This window comes from Equus caballus, chromosome 9 (assembly GCF_041296265.1).
Source record: "Equus caballus isolate H_3958 breed thoroughbred chromosome 9, TB-T2T, whole genome shotgun sequence".
In the NCBI taxonomy this organism is placed as follows: Eukaryota; Metazoa; Chordata; class Mammalia; order Perissodactyla; family Equidae; genus Equus; species Equus caballus.
Window position 1 is genome coordinate 76,331,509 of NC_091692.1, and position 11,506 is coordinate 76,343,014.

Sequence of the window (11,506 nt, forward strand, 5' to 3'; positions counted from 1 at the left end):
CTGTCTCAACTGGATCTATGAAGCCAAAATAAAATCAAAAAGCTAAGTTGGCAAACAATGGGTATACCCTGGAATATTCTTAAGGTAGTGAGAGCTGTTCAGACAGTGGCAGTTCTTGAGAGGCTTCACATGAGTCTGTTCTCTTGGGGACCAGAGAATAATAAAGAGCCATAGCAATGCAGGACAATCCCTCTCCACAATCCCAGTGGGACCAGGACATCAGAAAATTTCCCCTAGGGAAATGTTGTTACAGCAGTTGACTAGGAGATGAAAGAAAGATTACATGGGCAAACAGCTCATTGATTCCCCTGGCTCTGTCAGGTTCACTGACTTAACAGAACCTGTCTTCTCTTCATAGCTATGTGCACAGCATGCCCCCACAGCCTCAGCGGATACCCTTGCCATGGGAGGGAGGTTGAGACATCAATCCCAAAGGCCTTGTCATTGTCAAAGTCTATTGGTACCACCACCCTCTCCTTTCCTTGGCTCTAGGTAGTTCCAGAAGAGATGGGAGCTTACCCTCAGTCCCAGAGGATCCCCACCTCTATCCAAATCAATTTAATCCGCCAAATCTTCTCTTGAGGTGAGAAAATTGTGGCCACCCTAACGTGAGCCCTCTTGACTTCTCTCCGTGTCTGATTTTCTCTATTATACCTTCTCTTCCTTTGCTATACTCTCAAAGGAGAAGCTTCTCCCTTATTGACCGATGCTATTGCCTCTTCCGGCACTTGGTGCTGTGATTCTCCTGGGATAGTGCTCCACTGGTTATCTCCTTCCTGTGTTAAAGAGAAGAGAGATAACTCAGGCAAAGTTCTCCCACAGCCTGAAAAACAAACCATCCCTTGAGCCTGCTACCCTATTAACAAGATGTGCTGTTTTTACAACACCAGAACAATTCTGATACCAAATGTGTAGGGTTTTTCCACGCCAACAACCAATTCTCCAACTTTTCAGACAACTGGTATCCAATGATTCAGTTAAATTCTGACACTACCTGGAGTTCGTCAGACCCCACAAGTTAAGGGGCTCAGTCCCACAAGTCCACATTTCAGATGCCAATCACAAGTCCAGGTCTCCTGGACTTCTGACTAACTGCCTATAAACTGGGAATTCCCATGACCGCCTCCTTGGGGTCAATAATTTCCTAGAACAGCTGACAGAATTCAGGGAGACACTTTACTTGCTAGTACCAGCTTATTATAAAAGACATTATAAAGGGTACAAAGGAAGAGCCAGGTGAAGAGGAGCGTAGGACAAGGTCCAGAAAGGTCTTGAGTATAGGAGCTTCTGTTCCCATAGAGTTTGGGGACTGCCACCCTCTAAGCATGTGGATGCATTCACCAACCCAGAAGCTCTTGGAGCTCCTTTGTTTAGAGATTTTTATGGAGGTTCATTATGTAGGCATGATTGATTAAATCATTGGCTGTTGGTGATTAACTCAATCTCCAACACCTCTCTCCTCCAGAGGTCAGAAGGTGGGGCTAAAAGTTCTGACCCCCTAATTACAGGGTCAGTTTCTCTGACAACAGCCCCCAACCTGAAGCTAAGGGCCCACCAAGAGTCATCCTATTAGCATAAACTCAGGTACGTTAGAAGAGCTTATTATGAATAACAAAAGCCGCTCTTCTCACTCCTATCACTTAACAAATTCCAAGAGTTTAGAAGTTCTGTGCCAGGAACTAGAGAGGAACATCAAATATATATTTCTTATTATATCACACCTACTATTGCCTGATCTCTTTCTTTCCTCTTCCCACCAACATCCTTGCAATAGTAATTTATACCTACCAGCCTCTACTTAATCACCACCCCTCACTCTATTACCTACTGTAATATCACCTCTGTTGCCACAACTCCAAGAGAAATGACATCTTATTGGTCATCTATATGAATCTTTGTATCACATTCTACAATGAGGACTGCTGTTTATAAGTGACAAAGATGAACTCAAACTGCTCAAGTATAAAAGAGGGGAGGTGTAGTTTACTGGTTCAGGTACCCTAACCTTGGAAAAGGCAGGAATGGACTTGGCTAGAACATCACCAGGGTGCTCTGTATGACTGTCCAACTGTCTCACTTCTATAGGTGTGTGCCCACAGGGAAACTGGGTTGTAGACCATTCTGGCCTCATATTTTTATATCGTGTATACCAGTTTTTTTGAAAAATCCAGAAAAAGAACAAAACTGGCCTGCCTTGAGTCATATGGCCACCTCTTAACCCATTCACTGTAGTGGGGGGAAAGCTGTGGCAATTGGATCAGCCTAGGTCCTGAGTCTACAAGGCTGGCTAGAGTGGGTAGTGTCTGGTGCTAGAAGAAGCTGGAGGACCACGTACACAGCTGCTGAGCAAATCATGAACTATGCAGCTACCATAATTTGTATCTACTAAACAGACTTTTGTGTAATGCTGAGAATTGTGCAAGATAAAATAATGGATGGCAGAATTGGGGTCATCATCAAAATCACACAGTCATTAAGGCTGAGTAGAAACAGTAAGACGTACTTGCATTTCTAACCAAATATGTATTTAAGACCTTGGATCAAGTGGGCCTGATGAGTGTGTGGTACCTGAGCTGTAGATTTTGAAGGGCCACTCAGTAGGGCCAGGTGTCTCTGAATATTAACTCCACCTACGGGTGGTCCTTTTGCAACCCTGGAAAGCCCTTTTAGTTTCAAAATCTCTCAGTTCAAGCACAAGCCCCTATGAGAGGGCTCCCATCATCGTTACAAGTTAATACCCTGGGAAGGAGTAGTTAACAAAAATCCCTGAACAAAAAGGCCCCGCAGTACCAGAATCGGAAAACTCCTGGGCATTTGGAGCCAGTGGAGGGAGGAAGAGGAGGCATGGGTTTCCCCAGCTTGAACTGAGCACACGGGATTATCCTTTGGTGGGACAGTGCTTTGAAGTTTTCTAATACCCTACTCAACGGAAGAGAAAAGTGGGGCTGAGAAAGATTTGAGGACTTGCCATGTGTCAGGTGTGCTAAATACTCCCTAAGATTTAATTCACCCCATTTTACACATGGGAAAACTGAGGCTCAGAGAGGCTAAAGAACCTGCCCGCGATTACATAGCCAGATAGTGACAGATTTGGAATTCTCACCCAGGTCTGTCTGCCCAGCTCCAAAGAGCTGAAGATGGGGCAGCTAACGTATAGCAAAACTTGTGTCGGAAACGAGGTTTTCTGACTTCCAGGCTAGTGCTCTTTCTACAGAGCACACCACCTTGCTTGTGTATGCCATAATGTTGAAAGAAGCATTTTCACAAGGCAACGTTCTATTTTTGCTTTACAAAGAATGACTGTGGGATAGGCAGGAGGTGGGTGATTTTCCCACTTAACAAATGAAGGGACACAGTCTCTGAGAGGATAAACTTAGCCCAGTAAGGATGCCATTCTAAACCCAGCAGGGCAGGGACCCCTGGAAATACCTTGCATTTGCTTTTAGCAATCACGTTCCCACAATTCAGCTGATCCCGGAACCAGCACCAGGCTGGTTGTTTTTGAGTGAACTCCTCTCTTTCATTTTTAGCTTTGATTCTTCATGACTGTTTTATATTCTGAGCCCTGCCCTTATTTTCAGTCTCTCATAAAGAAAGCTTGTTACATTAAAATTGAGTGACTCTGTCGGGCTCGTTCCTCATCTCAGACTGTATTTTCACATTATCAAGTAAATTAAAAGCCATACATTATGTGTACGTGCATTCTGGAAACTCATTTAAAAGTCCATTTAGCACACATTTGCAGAATTTGGCTGATTCCATGAGTGCCACATTTACCAATCAGGTGTAAATCACATTTTGCTGTGAGGAACACTGTAGGGCTGGCGACCTGACCAGGTCCATTCAGGTACTTTCCCCAGTTTCGAGTTCTCTCTCAGCCTCTTCATCTGAGCAGGTGAAGGAGGGAGAGCTGAATTCAGGAAGGCAATGTGACCTGTGGGGCTCTTGGCCATGACTTCACACCTCAAGGAGAAGGGGGAGACAGCCCATCCTTGGGTGCTGGCCACCTTTCCCATAGAATAACCACAATAATAGTAATACTCTCAATACTCAGGGCCAGCTTCCTGGGCGTGTAACCTGGGCAGTCGCAAAGGTCCAGCTCTAAGAAGGGTCCCATGCTTCATTTCATGCTCTGCTGTGACCATCTTGAAAGTCTTATTGATTGTCTAACAAGGGGCCTTGCGTTTTCATTTTGCACTGGTCCCACAGTTTTATCAATAGCTACCATCTAGTGAACATTTTCTCCAAGTCACATGCTAAGCTAATATTTCTCTCGCATTGTCTAGTTTAATTACTATAATATTCAGTTAGTCAACAAATATTGAGCCACCTTTAGGAGCCAGGCACTGTGTGAGGCCCAAGGATACCAGAATAAACAAGATGCATAGGGTTCCTGCCTTCGTGGAACTTAACATTCAAAACAGTATAGACACAGTAATTTCAAGTTGTAGTAGTTGCTCTCATGGAAAAATATAATAACGACTCAGGTAAATATAATAGGAAGGAGAAGTGTGAAGTAAAGTAGCCAAGAAAGGCCTTTCTGAGACCCTAAGCAATAAGAATTCTTGTATCCATTTTACAGATGAGGAAATTGAGTCTCAGATAGTCAATGACAGCCAAGGTGACAGAGTCGGACAATAGCAAAGCCAAGGCTTGAAGTCAAGTCTGTCTGACTTGGTGGCCAGTGTTCTAGAACAAAGCTTCTTGAACTTTAATATGCATAGAAATCACTGGGGGTTGTATTGCACTGTACATTCTGATTCAGTGGAGCTGAAGTGGTGCCAATCCTGCTGAGCCCAGAGCCGCACTTTGAGTACAAGACCCCAGAAACCTGTGCTAGGGGGACACAGAGGGAGTCTTCCCAGACACTGTGACCTAGAGGGCCAGCTCTCACCACGGGAAGTCTGATGGGACTTGGTGCCTATGGACAGTCCCAGAGGGCCAGAGCAGGAACTCAGGGGCCTGCGAGCCCTCGTGGATTTCATGAATCTGCCTAAACCTTGGGGGAAAGGATGAAATGATCACTGTAACCATTTCTGACCAAGAACTTGGAAGGAGAAAACTGACCAACGAGAAAAGAAGCTTATCCTCCTCTATAGATTCTGCCCTGACCCCAAAGCCTAGGTTTATCACCTTGAGTGTTAAGAAATGTTTCTTTGGGGGCCAGCCCGGTGGCATAGTGGTTAAGTTCCCGTGCTCTGCTTCAGCAGCCTGGGGTTCATTGGTTTGGATCCTGGGCACAGACCTACTCACCACTTATCAAGCCATGCTGTCGCAGGCGTCCCACATATAAAATCGAGGAAGATAGGCACAGACATTGGCTCAGGGCCAACCTTCCTCAGCAAAAAGAGGAGGATTGGCGGCAGATGTTAGCTCAGGGCTAATCTTCCTCAAAAGAACAAAAAAAACTATTTCTTTCTTATGTCCAACCACAATCCCTCCCACTGCCCCTTAAGCTTGTTTTCTTTCGCAAAGTTCCCTGTGAAGATAGAGCATAGCCAGGTAACATTTCTGCATATTCAAGTTAGTTTCAAGTCATCTTTAGGTTTCTAAATTCTAATTTAAGTACCTAACTTCCATTTATTTTGTCCTTATAGGAGTATGAGAATCATTTTTAAAAATCGCTATAATAATTTTTTTTTCTGATTCGTCTACAGTTTCTATGAGCCAAATATGACATTATAAGATCTGACTAATTCACTGCAAAAATAACCACCTCCCAGGCCTCATAGAACATACTCCTTTTGTTCCCCCACAATGTATTAAACGCACGGTCAACTAGGAATGCTGGGTATTTTTCTACTGTCTGTGTATGTGTTGAGTCTCTCTGTTCTCTGTAGTTTCTTTTTTGCTCATTACTGAAACCATGGGGATTAACACAGTAACCAGCACACAGTAGGTGATTAATAATGTATGTCAAATGGATGTATAAACAACCTTGAGTTAGTTTCTGCTGAGCTATAACCTGTATTTAGAGTATTCCTGTCTTTCAGAGTATTAGGAACTTCCCTGAAGGGGAGAGGGACTTCTCCTAGAGCAAGTAAGTGGATGTAGAATGGGGGGGTGGCATCTAATAAACATTTTTCATGAGTAGTGGTTGACCAAAGAAAGTGCGGAATCTGTAATTTTTGAGATGATGTGGAAAAAAGAGAGACAGGGAAAGAGCTCCAGACTGGGAGTCAGGCAGCCAAGGTTCTAGCCCTGTGTGTCCTTGGGGAATTCATTAGACCTCTCTGGTCTTTATAGCCATCTTGGCCAAGAAATGACAGGATGGAACTAGGTGACCTCTAAGGATCTCTTTAGCAGTAGCAATCTGTGAGCCCATGGGAACACTTGGATGGGGGTTTTGAAAATAGAACCAGTACCAAAAGGGAAAGATTGTGTAGACATACAAGTATCCGTTAGAGAGGATGCTTGGACAAAAACAACTCTTACTCCCTACCCTGGAGTCATATTTCCTACCTTGTGGTTATTGCAGTGATCTTTATGAACGTAATTTCCTGTTTGATCACTTTTTTGTTCTTCAGAAACGTCTAGATATATGCGGTGTCCTATCATATCATTCGACTCAGCCTCTGCCTGTGTTTGGCTGGAAAGTTCATGGTTCTCCTAGTGGTACATTTGATCTGCCCTCAAAACTCCCATTGACTTTGTTCACTCATTGCCGGATCAGGCCCATTTAACCTGCACAACCACCTGACACAAAGGTGGGTAATTATACACCCTGTGGATTTCACCTCTGTTCTCCAGAATACTGTCTCCTGAATCCCAGCTCTCCCTCTCAGATCCGTCGGATAAATCACTCTCTCTTCCTTGTGGGGGCATCTGCTTCCTTTGTACCTGGGATGTGGTTGGGAGACTTTGGCTCCAGGAGAGCAACACAGAAACATCAGTCAGCCTCCATTTGCCTCTGCTCCTTTCTGCCTGCCCTCTAACAGGAACCCCCTTTTGCCAAGAGATTTTGTTTTTGCCTGTTTCCAATCCAATACACAAGCTTCCCACAGGTACCTAATGTGCCATCTGCATCTTAGTGAATATCATCACGGCATTCAGCCTGAATCACGGGCTTTTCTCTCAGCATCTGGAATTTGTAGGTCTGCTGGGGGCACTGGCAGAGCCAACCATGAGTGGAAAAAAAGTAGCATCTGTGCAGTGGAATCAGCTAGGGACAGAGGCCAAGGAGAAAATTCTGGCTGTTATCAAAGAAGGGGAAGCATGTTAATGTGGATTGTGGATCTTCTACATGCCTAGCAATGTGCTGAATGCTTTAATGACATCATCTAATCATCTCAGTGACTCTGTGAATTATTAGTTCCAATTTAAAGATGCAGGAAGTGAGGCTAGGAGATAGAAAATAACTTACCCAAAGTCAAGTAACTAATCAGTGAGTTCAAACCCCGGCCTTCTTAACTTCAAAGTTCACGTCCTTTCCTTTCTTTATCGAACTGCTCTGGGTGGAGAAGAAAGAAAGAATGTGAGGATATGTCAGAAGAAGAGAAGGAAGTACAGGAAAGAAGAGGAGAGTGAAAGAAAGGAAAAGGAAAAGGAAAAAGAAAGGAAGGCATGGAAAGAGCCGAGAGACAGCTACAGCCGCCTCAAGTGGGACTCGGAGTGTGTCATCAATGCCAGAAACCACCTACTCCTCACTCTGTGATTTGATTCCAGGACAGCAATGGTCAATATATGTATGTCTTTAAGAGTCTTTCTTATTTTTTTAATTGAAGTATAATTGACATACAATATTATATTGATTTCACATGTACATCATAGTGATTTGATATTTATATACATTATGAAATGATCAACACAATATGTCTAGTTACGGTCTGTCCCCGTACAAAGTTATTACAATATTATTGACCATATTCCCTATGTTGTACATTATGCTCCCATGACTTATTTTTCTATGACTGGAAGTTAGTACCTCTTAATCCTTTTCACCTATTTCACCCATCCCACACCCCTCTACCCTTTGGCAACCATCAATTTTTGTTCTCTGTATCTATGAGTCTGCTTGCGTTTTGTTTAGTTTGTTTTGTTTTTCAGATTCCAAATTTAAGTGAGATCATACAGTATTTGTCTTCCTTTGTCTGACTTATCTCACTGAGCATAATACTCTCTAGGTCCATCCATGTTGTTGCAAATGGCAAGATTTCATTCTTTTTTTATGTCTGAGTAATGTTCCTTTGTATATATATACCACACCCTCTTTATCCATTCATTCATCAATGGATATTTAGGCTTCCATATCTTGGCTATTGTAAATAATGCTTCAATAAACATAGGACTGCTTATACCTTTTTGAACTAGTGTTGTCATTTTCTTCAGATATATGTCCAGCTGTGGAATTGCTGAATCATATAGTAGTTCTATTTTTAATCTTTTGAGGAACCTCCATATTGTTTTCCATATTGGCTGCACCAATTTACATTGTCACCAACAGTGCATGAGGGTTCTCTTTCCTCCACCTCTTCACCAACACTTGTTATTTCTTGTCTTTTTGGTGATAGCCATTCTGACAAGTGTGAGGTGATATCTCACTGTGGTTTTGGTTTGCATTTCCCTGATGATTAGTGATGTTGAGCATCTTTTCATGTACCTGTTGGCCATTTGCATGGTTTCTTTGGGAAAATGACTATTCAAGTCCTCTGCTCTTTTTTTTTAATTGGATTTTTTGTTTGTTTACATTGAGTTGTGTAAATTCTTTATGTATCTTGGATATTAATTCCTTATTGGATATATCATTTGCAAATATCTTCTCCCATTCAACAGGTTGCCTTTTCATTTGGTTGATGGCTTTCTCCACTGTGCAAAAGCTCATTAGTTTTATGTAGTTCCATTTGTTTATTTTTGCTTTTTCTGCCCTTGCTTGAGGATACATATCCAAAAAACATTGCTAAGACTAATGTCAAAGACTTTACTGCCTAGGTTTCCTTCTAGAAGTTTTATGGTTTCAAGTCTTACATCCAATTCTTTAATCCATTTTGGGTTAATTTTTGTGTATCGTGTAAGAAAGTGGTGCAGTTTCATTCTTTTGCATGTGGTTTTCCAGTTTTCCCAGCACCATTTATTAAAGAAACTATTCTTCCCCTATTGTATATTCTTGCCTCCTTTGTTGTAGATTAATTGACTATATGTGTGTGGGTTTATTTCTGGGCTCTCTATTCTGTTCCATTGACCTTATGTGTCTGTTTTTTGTGTGAGTGCCACATCATTTTGATTACTATCAATTTGTTGTATAGTTGAAAATCAGGGAGCATGATGCCTCCAGCTCTGTCTTCTTTTTCAAGATTTCCTTGGCTACTCAGGGTCTTTTGTGGCTCCGTATAAATTTTAGAATTATTTGTTCTAGTTCTGTGAAAAATGCCATGGGTATTTTGACAGGGATTGCATTAAATCTGTAGATTGCTTTGAGTACTATGGACATTTTAACAATGTAAATTCTTCCAATCCATGATCATGGTATGTCTTTCCATTTATTTTTGTCTTCTTCAATTTCTTTCAAAGTCTTACAGTTTTCAGAGTATATGTCTTTCAACTCCTCGGTTAAGTTGGTTAAGTTTATTCCTAGGTATTTTGTTCTTTTTGATGCAATTGTAAATGGGATTGTTTTCTTAATTTCTTCTTAAGAGTCTTTCTTCCTTAGGCCTCTTCTTGGGTCATTTGCCAAGTGTGTACAAGCGTCCACGTATCACCCATGACCTACTTCATAGCCCATGTTTGGAGTGCAGATGACCCATTCTTACAGTTTCTAGTCTTGCCCATCTATGTATTGGCATTATTATCTACCACTGTGTGAATAAACACTCCAAAATGTAGTCGCTTACAACAACAACAGCATCATTTTCTTATTATCGCTTGTGGTTTTGAGGACTAAGTGGGCTCAGCTGGGCAGTCCTTGCTCAGGGTCTGTCATGTGGCTGCAGTCAGACAGTGGCTGGCACTGCATTTATCCTCAAGACTTCCTTGCTCACCTGTCAGGTGGTTGATGCTATCATTTGAGACCTCACCTGAGGCTGTCTTCCAGAACATCTGCATGTGGCCTCTCCTTGTGTCTGGACCTTCCTCACAGCATGGAACTGGATTCCAAGAGTAAGCATCCCAAGAGACTCCAGGGGAAGCTGCACTGACTTTTCTGACCTATCCTTGAATGTCTCATAGCATCACTTCTGCCATAGCCATAGACCTGCCCAGATGCAGATGAGGGAATATAAACCTCACTTCTCAATGAAAGGGGTGGCGCTGTCACATTACAAAAAGGGCAAGTGGGATGGGAGATCTCGTCATGACCATCTTGGAAACTATATTCTGCCGGAGTCTGTCCTCTGACCACATTCCACCTCTCTCTCACATATCATCCCTTCTCCCAAGACCACCAAATCTCATACCATTATAGCATCCACTTGAAGTCTAGGAGCTCATCAACTAAACAAGGTTTAGCTGTGGTTGAGGTTCTTTGCATGCCTCTCCTTGAGTACCATCCCTCTATATGAAGACATGTGAACTAAAGAGACAAGTTATCTGCCCCTTAAAGACATTACTTATTAAACATTCACTCTGTATTAGGCCCTGATCCAGCATTTAGGTGAGTTATCTCATTTAATCCTCAGCAGTCCTGGGAAGTAATGTTATCCCTAATTCTAGATGATGAAAATGAAGCCCAGAGAGGCTAAATGACCAAGATCTCCCAGCAACTAGGTGGGGCCCTTTAGGTCCTCAATGAAGCTAATTTATTACACATTATACAAGACAAATTATGAACACCTTACCATAGAGTTAACAAGCATCATTTATATTCAGCAGTAATTGTCAAAGTGTCCACAGACAATTAGGAGTCCCTGAGGTACTTTCAGGAAGTTCAAGAGGTCAAAATTATTTTTTGTAATCACATTAAGACTTTACTTGCCCCTTTCACCGAACAGTTGCACTGATGTTACAAAAGCAATGGAACTAAAAGGAATCATACCTCCTCGAAGAAATAGCTGAATCAAGGACTGGGGCAAGGTAGGTACAAGATGAGCAGGGAACAACTTATGCCAGAAAGTAAGAAAGTACTCAAGAAAGAAGAATTGATTGAGACATGTCACAAAGACACAGTAGGCAGCTTGGAGGGCTCCCACTGGCCAGATATGGGGCTATTTCAATTAAGTATAGGAATGTACTGTAAATAATTAAAAAAATAGGAATTCATGAGTTTATATCAGGAGAAGGTAGATAGATGATAGATAGACGGATAAGTAGATAGACACATACATACATACATAAAAGGAGGAGAAAACAGAATTCTTGTTTACAGCAAAATGCCAAGGCCAAGTGGGAAATGTGGAAGGCGTGCTACAGTTGAGTATCATCAGTTTGTAACCACCATACTGAAGGTGAGATCAGGCAAGAGTCAACAATGTGTGCTAAATCTAGAGGGAAATTTTGATAAGAAGGAGGATATTTGCATGGTTGTAAAGTATCTCCCCACACACTACTTATTATGGTAAAGGAGAAAAACAAAGCA